At 51.7% G+C, this 14,900-nt stretch overlaps 1 long non-coding RNA gene across 2 annotated transcripts; it reads left to right on the forward strand.

The window, feature by feature from the left end:
- The first annotated feature begins 766 nt into the window (after positions 1–766).
- On the forward strand, positions 767–3,395 carry LOC109943734 (uncharacterized). 2 transcript variants are annotated; one of them, XR_002266819.2, is made up of 3 exons: positions 767–833; positions 2,825–3,081; positions 3,239–3,393. It is a non-coding gene; the product is annotated as an uncharacterized lncRNA (long non-coding RNA). The 2 variants fall into 2 exon arrangements; XR_002266818.3 differs by having other exon boundaries at positions 788–833; positions 2,811–3,081; positions 3,239–3,395.
- Positions 3,396–14,900: the final 11,505 nt, after the last annotated feature.

Here is a 14,900-nt window from a genome sequence, read left to right on the forward strand (position 1 = left end):
GTCTGATACCACTTCCTTAACTGGGGTGGAATATGAGAATATTGTGTCCAATGACAACAACCTGCAAGTTGCTGGTGTTGGCAAATATTATGTAGTAGCATCTTTTGCTTAGATATATACTTTTGAGTATGGTTATGAGGATTTTCATGGGTCCAATTTTGCTTTTCATGTTATAATTCTATTAGTCTTCCTGTTTGGATGAGAGTAAAGCAGTTGTTGCCTCCAAGAACCATATGCTACCTGGTCAAGAAAGATGAAAGCGGTTGGTGGCCAAGGCTGCTGAAAAAGGAGGGCAAGGCACCTGTGTTCTTGAAGGCTGACTAGGACAAATGGCAGGATGAGGATGATCAAGATGTTGGATGTTAGTATTTCAGTTTTGGCTGATTCTATTTTTCTTTAGTTGATACCATACTGTTTATTTTAGCTTGAAGCTACATATAATTCATATTACAGTTAATGACTTTGGGATATGGAATTCTTTATTCATCTTGATTCATCTTGGATTTCCTCATTAGCTTAGTAGTTTGAGAAATTTCTATAACAACCATGGTCTTCAAGTGATGTACTCTATGTTTTATGTACTTGATTTGAATGTTTATTTAGTAAACAACTTGGCCAAATTTTCTCTTAGGTTCTGTCTTTGTGATCATATGGAAACCTCAAATCTTCGCTTCCCACTGTATCAAATTCCTTGGGATCCTTATGACATAAAAAGAAGCTTATTCTCCTAAGATATGTAAGATGGCCAAGTTCTTGGGCAAAGACATTTATTTTCTTGAAGACATCAACACCTTCTAACTGCTCCAATGCCATCATGCTTCTGATCCCAGCTGGTAACATAACTCCTTTGTCTATAACCTAATGTGCCAATCTTTTAAGTTCAACAATACTTGCTAGCAATTTTATGGATTTCCCCATAGATAAGACATACTGAACATTTAAGAAAGAAAACATCATTTCAAGAAATAGTAACTTCACGCTACATTCAAGATTTAGTTAACTGGATTGTTGGCTTGCTGCTATGGTGTCGGGGACCATAATTAGGGGTACCCCCAAGACTCCTAATCTCAGCTGGTAACCCCCATCAGCACAAAGCTGCAAAGGCCTGATGGGCGCGATTCCGGTCAAGGCTCCATCCACTCAAGGGACACGATCTCGCCTCGCCCGAGCCCAGCCTCGGGCAGGAACAGTAGACCAAGGCAGATTCACGCCTCGCCCAAGGGTCTCCTCGAGCAACGGGCGCACCTTCAACTCGCCCGAGGCACAGCTCGGGCAGGCTTCGCGGAGAAGCAACCTTGACCAGATCGCCACGCCAACCGACCGTATCGCAGGAGCATTCAATGCAAGGATCGCCTGACACCTTATCCTGACGTGCGCTCTTCAGTCGACAGAGCCGAAGTGACCGCAGTCACTTCGCCGCTCCACTGACTGACCTGACAGGACAGCGCCGCCTGCCTTGCTCCGACTGCTGTGCCACCCGCCAGGGTGAGGCTGACATCAGCCAAGTCCAGCATCGGGCGCCATAGGTAGCTCCGCCTCGCCCGACCCCAGGGCTCGGACTCAACCTCGACTCCGGAAGACGGTCTCCGCCTCGCCTGACCCCAGTTCTCGGACTCAACCTCGACTCCGGAAGATGGTCTCCGCCTCGCCCGACCCCAGGGCTCGGACTCAACCTCGATTCCGGAAGACGGTCTCCGCCTCGCCCGACCCTAGGGCTCGGACTCAACCTCGACACCGGAAGACGGTCTCCGCCTCGCCCGACCCCGGGGCTCGGACTCAACCTCGACCTCGGACGACGGTCTCCGCCTCGCCCGACCCCGGGGCTCGGACTCAACCTCGACACCGGAAGACGGTCTCCGCCTTGCCCGACCCCGGGGCTCGGACTCAACCTCAACACCGGAAGACGGTATCCGCCTCGCCCGACCCCAGGGTCGGACTCAGCCTCGACCTCGGAGGAGTCACCGCCTCGCTCGACCTCGGGCTCGGATCGACCACGTCACAGGGGGGGGCCATCATTACCCTACCCCTAGCTAGCTCAGGCTACGGGGAATAAGACTGGCGTCCCATCTGGCTCGCCCCGGTAAAACAGGTAATGATGGCACCCCACGTGCTCCATGACGACGGCGGTTCTCACCCCTTACGGAAGCAAAGAGACGTCAGCAAGGATCCGACAGCCCCGACAGCTGTACTTCCACAGGGCTCAAGCGCTCCTCCGACGGCCACGACATCACATGAACAAGGCAGCAACACCTCTCCGACAGCCACGACGACATGTACATAGGGCTCTGGCTCCCCTTTGCTAGACACGTTAGCACATTGCTACACCCCCATTGTACACCTGGGCCCTCTCCTTACATCTATTAAAGGAAGGTCCAGGGCTCTCATACGGGAAGGTGGCCGCGCGGGAGAACGGGCCGACGCACAAGGCTCGTGCTCTCTCTCTCTCTCTCTCGCGAACGCTTGTAACCCCCTACTGCAAGCGCATCCGCCCTGGGCGCAGGACAACACGAGGCCATGGTTTCCCCTTACTGTTTTCCCCCTTGTGTTCCGTCTCGCGCCGACCCATCTGGGCTAGGACACGCAGCGACAATTTACTCGTCGGTCCAGGGACCCCCCGGGGTTGAAACACCGACATATGGAAACATGTCTTTCAGCCTTATTAAAAAACAAAATCCTTCAGTCTTATTACTTGCTAAGTTTACAATGGGATCCGGAGGAGAATGTATGTTTTTTTTTGGTGTTATATACTTACGAGAAACACCAGTTAAGGATATGGTCAATTAATTGAAAGAGTCTATTTCTTGTTATAGGAGTGTTGAAACAGGAGTGCATCAACTTTCATGAGATAATGATCCAGTGGACGTGCCAATGACAAGGTCATAGAAGAAGCTATGCTTGAGGAAGCTATGAGTGACTGAAGGATTTCATTTTCCATACTATCATGTTTCAACTTTCATTGGCCAGTCATCAAAGAAGTACGATGTGTTTGGATTTGGGGTTCTGTTAGTCAAGTTGATCACTGGTCATAAGGCGTTGGATTTTGGAAGAGTAGCAAATCAGAAAGGTGGAATGCTCGACTAGGTAAGCATGCATCTTGTGTTTACTTATCCAATTTCAGATTTTCTTTAAAACTTATAGATGAAAATCACCTATGTTTCCTTTATTATATTTTATACCTTGTTTTGCTTTGCCCTTCAGTTTAGTCTCTTGAGAGTTCTTGCCACGACCATGTTTCCAGGTTAAGAAACTTCATAAAGAAAAGCAGCTACCTTTCTTTGGTGGACAAAGGCCTGGGTAGCAACTAGGACAGGGTTGAGTCAGTACCACTTGTCTCACTGCCCTAAAATGTTCGAGGTGATCAGGTGGAAGGAGACGGGCTCACACAGAGATGGGAGGTGTCGTAGAACGTAGACACGCCAGAGTTCATCTCATCGGAGCTCCTACTTCAAAAGTACATGGATTTTTGCAGCGGACGAATGCTCGCTTGGTGTAGAAGCCATGGAGCTCTTTGGACCAGGGTGACCATCTGATCGACCGGATCGACCATCGCAGAGGTCGCATAAGTGTATTGCCATATCAAGCCTATATTATTGTTGTATTACATTGGACACATAGTGAAGGGAAAATCCAGTGGATTGTAGGGTGTGATCTGTCTGTCTGTAGTTGTGGTGGCATTCATTTGTGCAAATGATTTGTGATATATTGATGTCGAGAATACATATGTTGTTTATTTCTATGTAAACGTTGCACACTATAATTTTATCAAACAACTTTTGTATTGTTGCAAGAGGCGACAAAAATCTGATGGATTGTAGTGTGTGATTTGTCTATCTATAGCTGTGGTGGTATTCATTTGTGCAAATGATTTATGGTATATTGATGCCGAGAATATATATGTTTGTTTTTATGTAATTATACGTACGTGGCAACGCACGTGCACTCACCTAGTAAGTGCTTAAGTCTGATACTCCCTCCAGTGCAGTAAAGGTAGTCGTTTAGGACATGATTGTGCATACAAAGGAGTGATTAATTATCATAAAGTTTTCCCTGTTTGCCCCTATTAAATAGGGATATGGGTGCATTAATGTCACTAAAACAATCAGGCTTGATTGGTTGTTGCAGCAGCTCCAAGGCATTCTAGACTGGAGGTCTCAAGTTCGATTCCTCTTAAATGCATCTTTTTTTGTGCAATGACTAGGGGCAACAACGTCCAAATCTCAGACCCACGCGCGCTATGACTTCTTTTTGTGCACGCTCGGTCGCACCGGAGGGAGTACATATAGATTTTCTCAAAGTCCTAACCACAAAACGGCAGAGATACACATCCGTATGATTTTTATTAAAAAATTGTCTTCTCAATTTTTTTAGCCAATCCTTATCTCCCACCGTTGATGTGTGTGGATATTTTTCTTCTTCACCGTACGTGGACACCAGGCCACGAGCCTTGGATTCTATCCGGTCGTTGATTTTTCTGAAGTCTCCCAGCGTCATCCACAGCAAGTCGTTTCCATCTCCCTCGGCATCCTTCCCAATTCCCATCGCTCTCCCTCTCTCGCTGATATTCTTTTCCTGCCGCGTGTGCCTGGTTCTGCTCGCCGGACAGCCGAGTGCTCCATCTTCCAGCTCGCCAACTCCCTGGCCGGCGCTCGGCCTCCAGCTCACCTATGCCCTCCAGCTCGCCGAGTTTCTCTCTGCCCTCACCCATGGCGCTTGGCCGCCCTCCTGCTGCTCCCTGGCGCGCTCGTCCATGGCCGCCGTGCGCAGGTGGTGGTTCCGTCGTCTTCCTCGAGCTCGATACGCCGGTCCGAGCTGGCTGTCCTTGCTCCCTGCGCGCGCTCCTTTTCTGCCTCCCATGGCCGTCGCGCCGTCTTTGCTCGTTGGGCCGTGCGTTGCCGCGCACACGTGCCCGGCACCCCTGCTCCGTACGCCTTAGCTGCGCGTGCCGGACTGCGTCCTTCGCAGCTCGCTGGCTTTAGCCACAGGACGCCACCAATCGTGCCTTCGCATCCTGTGTTCTCGACTTGTCCACAGCGTCGTCGTGGTGTTACGGTCTCGCCATAATTCCCTGGTGATTTGCTCGCCGAACCTCCAGCTTCCTCGCGCTCGGCTCCCTGGTATTCCAGCTGGTCGTCGTGTCGTTCGCCGTTGAGCCCGTCGTCGCGTCGTTCGCCGTTGAGCCTGTCGTTCTCCTCTGTACTCGCTGCCCATCGCGGCGTCCCTAGTCTGTCGCGCCGCGCTCTGTGTCATCGCCGTCGTTGTTTTTGGAGTTCATCGTGACGCGCTGCCGATGATCTGCGTATAGCTGGAGATCTTCGCAAGTTCAAGCAGCGTTATTTAGCGCTATGTTTGTTTCCTTTGTATGTTTGCGTGTAGGTTCATTCCCTACGGGGCATCACAGTTTGCGTTAAGCACGTTTGATTCCATTTAGTTCACTTGCACGCCAGGTGTTCGATGAATCGTTTGAACCGGGACTTGTTGTTGTTTCCACGACTTCTGAGTCAAATTAGCATTAGTGAGTCGGTTTGTTAATTCGCTAGCTAGTTTGATGTATAAATGTGTTCGATGGATTTATTGGTTTAGTATATTAATTGCGATAATTTTCGTGTCAGGATGTAGATGTGTTGTGATTGTATTAGATGTTTGCTAATGTCTTATATATGAGATGTATGTTCGGATTGGTGACATGGAGGATAGGTCTAGTATTTTTATCGGCTAGCCAACTGTGCTTCAGTGTTATGACACTTTTATTTACTAAGATGTAGTCGATGCTCGGCTCTAGGAGTCGTGCCATGTAGCTAAGTTTAGGTTCAAAGACGTAGGTTATGCGAGGAGGATTAAATTGGTGTTTCATATCCGAAGTATGGTCGAATTAATATTACACAGAATAAGTCTTGTGTTTCTAACGACTAGCCGATACGTGCTGTTAGTATTGCGTATGACGGATTTCATTTGTTGGTATGAAGTCGATGACCTGTTGCGATAGCCGTTATGTTCTGTGTTTGCTGATCGGTAAATGTCATAGTCAGATATTGATTAGTTAGATTAGTAGTCGTGATTAAATGTTTATTTTTATTTTTTGTCTTGGTTAGGGTTACCCAAAATAATTAGGAAAGCAGTTTCACAGAACTTTATGTTGTATAATAATGTTCTACTCGTTAGACTAAGGATAAATGAAATATTTAATTTAGTGGGTCTTATGCATAATAGCTGAGAATAGTAATTCTAGAAGCTAATGGAATGGTTTCTAGTTTTAGTCTGAGTTTAGACGTTGTGCTCTAGTTAAGAGAGATAGGGTGCTTATAAATGGTTCGCTATGGTTTGCTGTTAGAATTAGATCTGATGAAATAAGAAGCGTGAATATTATAGTTCGTCTTATATCGACAGCTGGCGTTTCCTGTAATTGGTTCTAATGACTTGTTAGTAGTGTGTAATCCTCGACCGTGTAACATTGTCTAGTATTGTGCTAGTTCTTCTTATATTCATACATGTGCATTATGCATTTCATTTAGGTACGATAATTAATCACGTGAGGCGGAATACGAGCCAAGTCGACCCCAAGATGACGTAACGGGTGGACTACTCCGCATGGTGAAGCTGATGGACGAAACTGAAGATGGATAAACTGAACAAGTGCCAACCCAAAAGGTTGGCTGCCAATTGGACGTCATCTAACAAACACTAACATAGTGTTTATTCCAGGCAAGCCCCGGTACATGCAACTCCTTCCTTGTGTTTTTAAATAATTTTTACACACTTTAAGTCTAGCGAAATGTGCATTAGGTTATAGGAGTTGCTTGGAAACCCTTTGATGCATCGACTACCTTGATATCCATTCCTGTTATAGGTACTTTGGAAGTATCAAAATATGATTTACAAAAATTCTTAGCCCTGCTTAGATCTTGTGGATAGAGGTTGTCTTTTGCAATACTGCCTAGATCTTGTGGATAGAGGTTGTCTTTTGCAATACTGCCTAGATCTTGTGGATAGAGGTTGTCTTTTGCTTAGATCTTGAGGAAGGATGGCTTCTACCTACAAGGATATTTTCATTGGGAGCATGGTGGGATCTTACTGCAAAGTTCCCTATAATGCTCTTTTCATCCTAAGGAACACAAACAATACTAAGGATGAAAGTACTTAAATCAGGACTTGGGCTAGGAACAGGTGATGCTCCACCCAGGTTAATTAAGGATTGGATGCGTATGTAGGATTGGATCCCCAGAGAGTGGAGACTTGATCTCCGGCCTACAACCTAAGTCAGGATGTAAACATTATGAATAAAAATGATGTTGTATTGATGAGATGGTGAAATTAGACTAGATGCAACCAGAGTCTATTAATACTTAATCTGGCGTTAAAATATTGAAAGTAAGGACTCACTTTAGTAAGCTATTTCTACAAAAGTATCTAAGTTGATTCTTGCTAAAGCCTTTTCCTTGATTCCTATTTAACCAGCATATCCTTGAGTCATTTTTCCTTAGTCGGGTAAGACTTGCAAAAGTACACCTCGTACTCAGGGTTTTCGAACCCATGTTGTTGCAGGTACTTGATTTGTGATGTTGTGAATGGTGTTAAGCGCCGGTGGGCATGACCTCCTTATAAGTCTAAGTAACTCTTCTATACTTCTTATTGAGGATGGCCACTTAAGCTAGCATATATTTCAAAATTATAAATAATTTATAACATTTCAAAGTTTATTTCTTTGAATCACTTTGTAATCACTCTGATAAACATAATGTAAATTTGTTGTAACTTGTAACTTTTGTAATAAAGAAATTCCGCTACAAAATGTTGGTGTGTGATTTGTGTTTACTTAATCTTGTGATCCTGGTTGTGAGTGGCTTATCCGGGGTCATTGGGACACTCGGACGGACCATATTAAGTTATCTGGTACACATGCATAGCGTCTGATGTCTTCGAGACAAGGTCAGGTGCATGTGGGCCCAATAACTTGGGAGGTTTTGCCACACTTATTCATGCTGGTCAAGTCCGGGAAGACTAGGGACCACATCGGGGCCTACTACTTCCAGACGAGGCCAGATCCAACCGTCGTCTACATCCCCACCTTTGGCGGTGCGAGGTGGGAAAACTGGCGCAGCGACTGGGTGATTGCCAGCACCAAGGCCAACGATCGCCTCGTCCTGCCGAGCGATGGGCCAGCGCTCGACCATAAGCAGTGGAGGACCAAGCCGTCCCTCTCGCCAGAGTTCCTACCCGTATTGGACAGGATCAAGGGCTTGGCTACGAGCGGCCTAACATCGGTGCACGTGGTCGGCGATCTCCTGAAGCGCCGGATCGTGCCGCTGCAGAGGAGACCGCGCCTGTGCTGCTGGTTCACTGACCCGAACGACATCGGCAGGATCCAGCGCGGGTCGGGCACCGATCTGTCCTGGGACGAGCTGGCAGTCCTAGTAGGAGGGATTACTTGGGAAACTTTTGTCCCTAAGTCCCTGATACTCCCCAGAACATCCCTGTGCTCTGCGATGACCCGGGCCTGAGGACGGCGATCTTGGCCACGCTGTCGACCCTTAACGACAGCGGCGTGGCGGTTTGCCAGACTGGACGCCGGGACCCCCACCACGGGATCCAGATCTCCGATGCACCAGTTGGACGTCCCTAGCCCGCCGGTGTGGCTCGCAGCGCCAATCCCGCCGTGGCCCCTAGCCCCTTGGATAAGGGCAAAGGGGCTGCAAGCGGTGCCTCCGCCCAGGTAGCTTTGGGGGGTCGGAGGAGGAGAGGCAACGCAGGCTACGTCGCGTTGACGGGTCACTCGTTTCGGAGCCCCCCAGAAGCGCCAAAGGACTGCAAGTGGGGCTGAGGAGGCCAGCTCCCAAGCCCACGGCGCGCAGAGGCACGTCAGTCCTCCGGTCCCGCCGCCACCAATACCATCTGGGGGTGATCACCCCCAGGGACACCAGCAGCAGCAATAGCTACAGCAGCAGCAGCAGCCGCAACAGCAGCAACAGCAGGAGCAGTGATCGCCTCACTTCCAGGGTCACTTGAAGGTCCAGGGCCCCAAGTAAGTGTAGTCCCTTTTTCTTTGAGCCTAAACATCATGTCGACAATTTTAACCCATCATATGTTTTCCGAGGCTTCTTCCCCCTCTGCTCCCAAGGTCACGCCTCCTCCGCCAGATACCAGGCCCACCGACGGGTCTGGCTCTCAGCAGCAAGAATCTGCTGAGGGTGGTGCTGGCAGTCTGTCCCCGGCTGCTGCCAAGACAGCGGCAGCGGCTTCCCATGCCCCAGCTGGGGATCCGGCGGCAGCGGCACCAGTGTTGGGTGGCGTCGCAGCGGCGGAGGAGGTCCCAGCTGGGGGATCCGTGCCCACTCACGACACTGGGGGTGACATAGGAGGCGCGTCCAGCTCCAACCCCCGCCTGCTCCGGAGGAGATAGAGGTGGTGTTTGGGCAGCGACTCCGGTCAAGTGTCGAACAAGAAGCAGCGCCAGTCCCCCTCCCTCGCATGCTGTCCCGTGCCCACCAGATCCTTAGTGACACTGGGGCAGCAATCTTGCGAGAGTGGGAGGCGCTTGAGGATGAGGACCAGCGCCTCAGTGACTGGCGCACCCAACTGGAGGAGCGCACCAGGACGACGTCCCAACAATTCATCTCCGAGCGGTCCCAACTCGAGCGGGACTGCAAGGAGTACAAGAGGGACCTCCAGAGGGTGTGCGCCAGGGAGCTGGAGGCGTCTCGGAGGGAGAAGAAGCTGACCAGGAGGGAGGAGGCCATGACCCAGTGGGAGGCCCTCACAACAGAATGCTAGGCCAAGCTGAGCGCCCTGGACCAGACTCTAGAAGCCCAGCGGGCCCAGCAGGTCAAGGCTGTGGAGAGGCTGCAAAAGTGGCAGTAAGAGCTCGAGGGCAAGGCTAGCGACGCTGCCCTCGCTGAGGAGAACCTCAAGGCGAAGGAGCAGGCCTTGGACAGGCGGGAGACGGACCTCGCCAGGCGAGAGATGGATCTCACCTTTCGGGAAGAAATGCTCACCCGACAAGGCAAGTTGCTGGCCGAGCATGAGCTCGAAGCCGAGGAGAAGGAGAGGAGGCTGGAGGAGCAGATCTGCCAGTTCAATGCGGCGCAGGCGGCGCCGGGTGTGACAGAACCTCCCAAGTCATTAGGCCCACCTACAGTTGTCCTTGTCCAACGGACCTCAGACAACCCTTCAGGTGCACCTGATCACTTGACAAGTTCGGTATCTGAATTCCTTACCTTCCCAAGAGCATTTTACCCGTCACGCAGACATTACAATTCATCGGAGATACGGAAATGCGGAAGCAGTTACAATAACTTACTTTTATTGAAAAGTAAGATAGAGTTAAATAGTTACAGACCAGAACATAATATATGAGTGCTGAGTATTATTATTACAAAACATGGGAGGAAAAAACTCCTCCCGAATAAGCAGTAAAAAGTTTTTAACGGAGGGCCTTCCCTCCCGTAGCTTTAGTCTTGGTTCCCTTCTTTGGGTACCACCTTTGAACAGAAGCAACAAAAGTTTGTTGCTTCTTCTCCTAAAACAACATGGGACAAAGCCCTGAGTACGGAGTGTACTTTTGCAAGACTTACCTGACAAATTAAAAGACTCTCAAGGATATGCTGGCTTTAAGGGAGTCAAGGTAAGGCTTATCAATAATCAATGACTCTGTTTGCAGAAATGCTTACTAATAGTGGATCCTTAAAAGTCCAATTTTAATTGTCAGGTTAAGTAAGATTACCTACATCTAGAGTTCTCTCTACCTAGTTCAATCACTTGACCTACACTAGCCAATTTCTTAACAACCCTTCATCTTTACTGGATTTCTACGTATGGGGTAGTGACCAAGCCTTCATGTCCGCGAAGTTACGGTGATCCAAATCAATTATACTCAGCTGAGGATCTCCAATCACACGACATATGTAGCACTTAACCCTTGCATATGTCAACTCACCACTGAGGTTCTTAAGACCAGATCAGGTTCACGCCAACCGAGAGCACAGATACACCACCGTCCAGCCTCTTGCCACGGAGGGTACACGCTACTCTCGCCATCTCTCCACTCCCATTGAGTGTTATCTTATTCTGGTATTAGTCTGCCCAAGGCAAAGCTTACCCATGATGAGGCATGTGACCAGTTAAAGGGTCCTCGGTCAGCAAGCCTACATCGGCACGGTCCTTAATCGACTCAGACGGAGACACTACACCGAGACTCTCTCTTCTCGTGCAAGTCACCCGCCCGGTCTCAGCTTTATCTTTTCAAACCCAAAGTTTGGTGCCTGGCAGAGGTACATCTTTTCCGATGTTGAATCCATCATGGCCATGATGGATTCACCATCAAGTTTTATTTTCGAAAACATCCCACCCACTTTGCCACATCATATTTTGTGAAAACAAAACATTTTGTTTTGCTAGGGCAAGGCTAAGCAAAAGAAAAACCTTTTGTAAAACAGGGATTTAAGGGGAAGTATTCAAATCCAAGGAAGGAAAATGCAGGAATTGTTTTAGCACTCAACTCCTATCACCTAATGCATCAAGCAAGTGAGAAAGATTTTAAAAGGAACAAGGAGGTGGCAAATGCACCGGGGCTTGCCTTGTGTTACTGGTGAATCAGGCTCTGTTCCGCAGATACCAAAATAGAAATAGTTGTCTGCCTGATGTTCCTCAGGTGGTGGTGGTGATGAAGTCCTTGTCTCATCGACTTCTACTTCCTCTTTGTTTTCTAAATATAGGCAAGTATAATAATTGTCGGGGACCATAATTAGGGGTACCCCCAAGACTCCTAATCTCAGCTGGTAACCCCCATCAGCACAAAGCTGCAAAGGACTGATGGGCACGATTTCGGTCAAGGCTCTGTCCACTCAAGGGACACGATCTCGCCTCGCCCGAGCCCAGCCTCGGGCAAGAACAGTAGACCAAGGCAGATTCACGCCTCACCTGAGGGTCTCCTCAAGCAACGGGCGCACCTTCGACTCGCCCGAGGCCCATCTCGGACAGGCTTCGCGGAGAAGCAACCTTGGCCAAATCGCCACGCCAACCGACTGTATCGCAGGAGCATTCAATGCAAGGATCGCCTGACACCTTATCCTGACGCACGCTCCTCAGTCGACAAGGCCGAAGTGACCGCAGTCACTTCGCCACTCCACTGACTGACCTGACAGGAAAATAGCGCCGCCTGCCCTGCTCCGACTGCTGTGCCACTCGCCAGAGTGAGGCCGACAGTAGCTAAGTCCAGCCTCGGGCGCCATAGGAAGCTCCGCCTCGCCCGACCCCAGGGCTCGGCCCCAGTCTCGGCCTCGAAAGACGGTCTCCGCCTCGCCCGATCCTAGGGCTCGGACTCAACCTCGACCTCGGACGACGAACTCCGCCTCGCCCGACCCTAGGGCTCGGACTCGACCTCGACCTCGGAAGACGGTCTCCGCCTCGCCCGACCCCAGGGCTCGGACTCGACCTCGACCTCGGAAGACGGTCTCCGCCTCGCCCGACCCTAGGGCTCGGACTCCACTTCGACCTCGGAAGACGGTCTCCGCCTCGCCCGACCCCAGGGCTCGGACTCAGCCTCGACCTCGGAGGAGTCACCGCCTCGCTCGACATCGGGCTCGGACCGACCACGTCACAGGGGGGCCCATCATTACCCTACCCCTAGCTAGCTCAGGCTACGGGGAACAAGACCGGCGTCCCATCTGGCTCGCCCCGGTAAAACAGGTAATGATGGCACCCCGCGTGCTCCATAACGACGGCGGTTTTCAACCCCTTACGGAAGCAAGGAGACATCAGCAAGGATCCGACAGTCTAGACAGCTGTACTTCCACAGGGCTCAAGCGCTCCTCCGATGGCCACGACATCACATGAACAGGGCAACAACACCTCTCCGACAGCCACGACGGCATGTACATAGGGCTCTGGCTCCCCTTTGCTAGACACGTTAGCACATTGCTACACCCCCCATTGTACACCTGGGCCCTCTCCTTACATCTATAAAAGGAAGGTCCAGGGCTCTCGTACGAAAAGGTGGCCGCGCGGAAGGACGGGTTGACGCACAGGCTCACGCTCTCTCTCTCCCACGCGAACGCTTGTAGCCCCTACTGCAAGTGCATCCGCCCTAGGCGTAGGACAACACGAGGCCGCAGTTTCCCCTTGCTGTTTTCCCCCTTGTGTTCTGTCTCGCGCTGACCCATCTGGGCTGGGACACGCAGCGATAATTTACTCGTCGGTCCAGGGACCCCCCGGGGTCGAAACGCCGATAGTTGGCGCGCCAGGTAGGGGCCTGCTGCGTGTTGACGAACAGCTTCCCATCAAGCTCCAAATGGGTAGTCTCCATCAACCTCTCCAACCCGAGACGATGCTCCATTTCGGGAGTCTTGAGTTCATGTCCCTCGACGGCAGCTACGACATGATACTCCTTCTCCCGCCGCACGACGACGACAATGGCGGTCGTCAGCCCCCCGCCGGCGGCGGAATCGACGACGTCTTCCCCACGTGACGGAAGAACAACATCCGGGTCTATCCCGTCGCCTCCCCTACCGACGGAGGAGGAGGCGGGGCAACCATGGCCAAGCAGGAGGCGACACCTCGTCGGCTGTCGAGCGAGTCGACGGCGCCGGCGCCCTAGCGGGGGACACGTCGGGCGTTGACCCCGCGTCTGAGATGAAGACGAGGGTCGTTTCCCCGCAACACGCCAACCTCAAGCAGCCGAACGACGCCAGCACGCTCGCGAAGGACTTGCTGGGCGTTAGCCTCGTACCTGAGATAACAGTGCAGTCCGTCCCCGACGCGACTTCGTCACCATCCGTCGATCAAGAGGTACCGTCCGTTTTTCATCCTATGCCTTTTAGATTCAGCTTCGACCCACCAAGCGACCCCGCTTCGGTGGATGCTTTCATAAAGGCATATCCGAACCTTCCGGGGTATCATATGTGGTCAACCTGGGACCGACTGACGGCCGTCTCGACCTACGGGCCCTCGGGTTCCGAGGAAGATGACGAGCCCGACTCTGGTTGGGATTTCTCCGGGCTTGGTAACCCTAGTGCCATGCGGGACTTCATGACCGCATGTGACTACTGCCTCTCCGATTGCTCCGATGGTAGCCACAGCCTCGGCGACGAGGACTGTGGCTCAAGTCGCGAATGTTTCCACGTCGATCTAGGGGGTCTCGACGAAGGCAACCACTTTGGTATGCCGGAGAACGGCGATCCCCCTAGGCCTGCGCCTCGCGTTGACATCCTTCGGGAGCTAGATGTGGTCCCAGTCCCTGCGGGGGGTCAGGACGCACAGCTCGAGCAAATCCGCAAGATGCAGGCCAGGCTCGACGAGGAAGCAGGACCACTTGTGCAGCTCCGGTAGAACATCGGGCAGGAGTGGGCAGGCCGAGCACCGGCCGGAGAAGCGCGTCATTTGGCCCAGGACGTCCAGCACCGCATCGCCAATGATGCCAGGACAAGGCTGCCCCCGACTTCCAGTGGGGTCGGCCAGAACCTGGCTGCAGCAGCAATACTACTCCGAGCGATGCCGGAACCATCCACCACCGAGGGGCGGCGTATCCAGGGAGAGATCAAGAATCTCCTGGAGGATGCCGCGGTCCGACGGGCCGAAAGCTCTGCCTCCCGAAGGCAGGGATACCCCCGGAGCATCGTGTCGCGACTTCTCGATTCATGCGGGAAGCCTCGGTCCACACCGGGCGCACATGGGACACAGCGCCTGCGGCCCTGGGACGCCTCGGCAACGAGCACCGCCGCTGCGACCGTCGAGCCCCAGGCGTGGAGGACGCTACGACAGCGGGGAGGATCGGAGCCCCTCGCCCGAACCACCCGGTCCGCAAGCTTTCAGCCGGGCCATACGACGGGCGCCGTTCCCGACCCGGTTCCGAACCCCGACTACCATCACCAAGTACTCGGGGGAGACAAGGCCGGAACTGTGGCTTGTGGACT

Source organism: Zea mays, chromosome 1 (assembly GCF_902167145.1).
Source record: "Zea mays cultivar B73 chromosome 1, Zm-B73-REFERENCE-NAM-5.0, whole genome shotgun sequence".
In the NCBI taxonomy this organism is placed as follows: Eukaryota; Viridiplantae; Streptophyta; class Magnoliopsida; order Poales; family Poaceae; genus Zea; species Zea mays.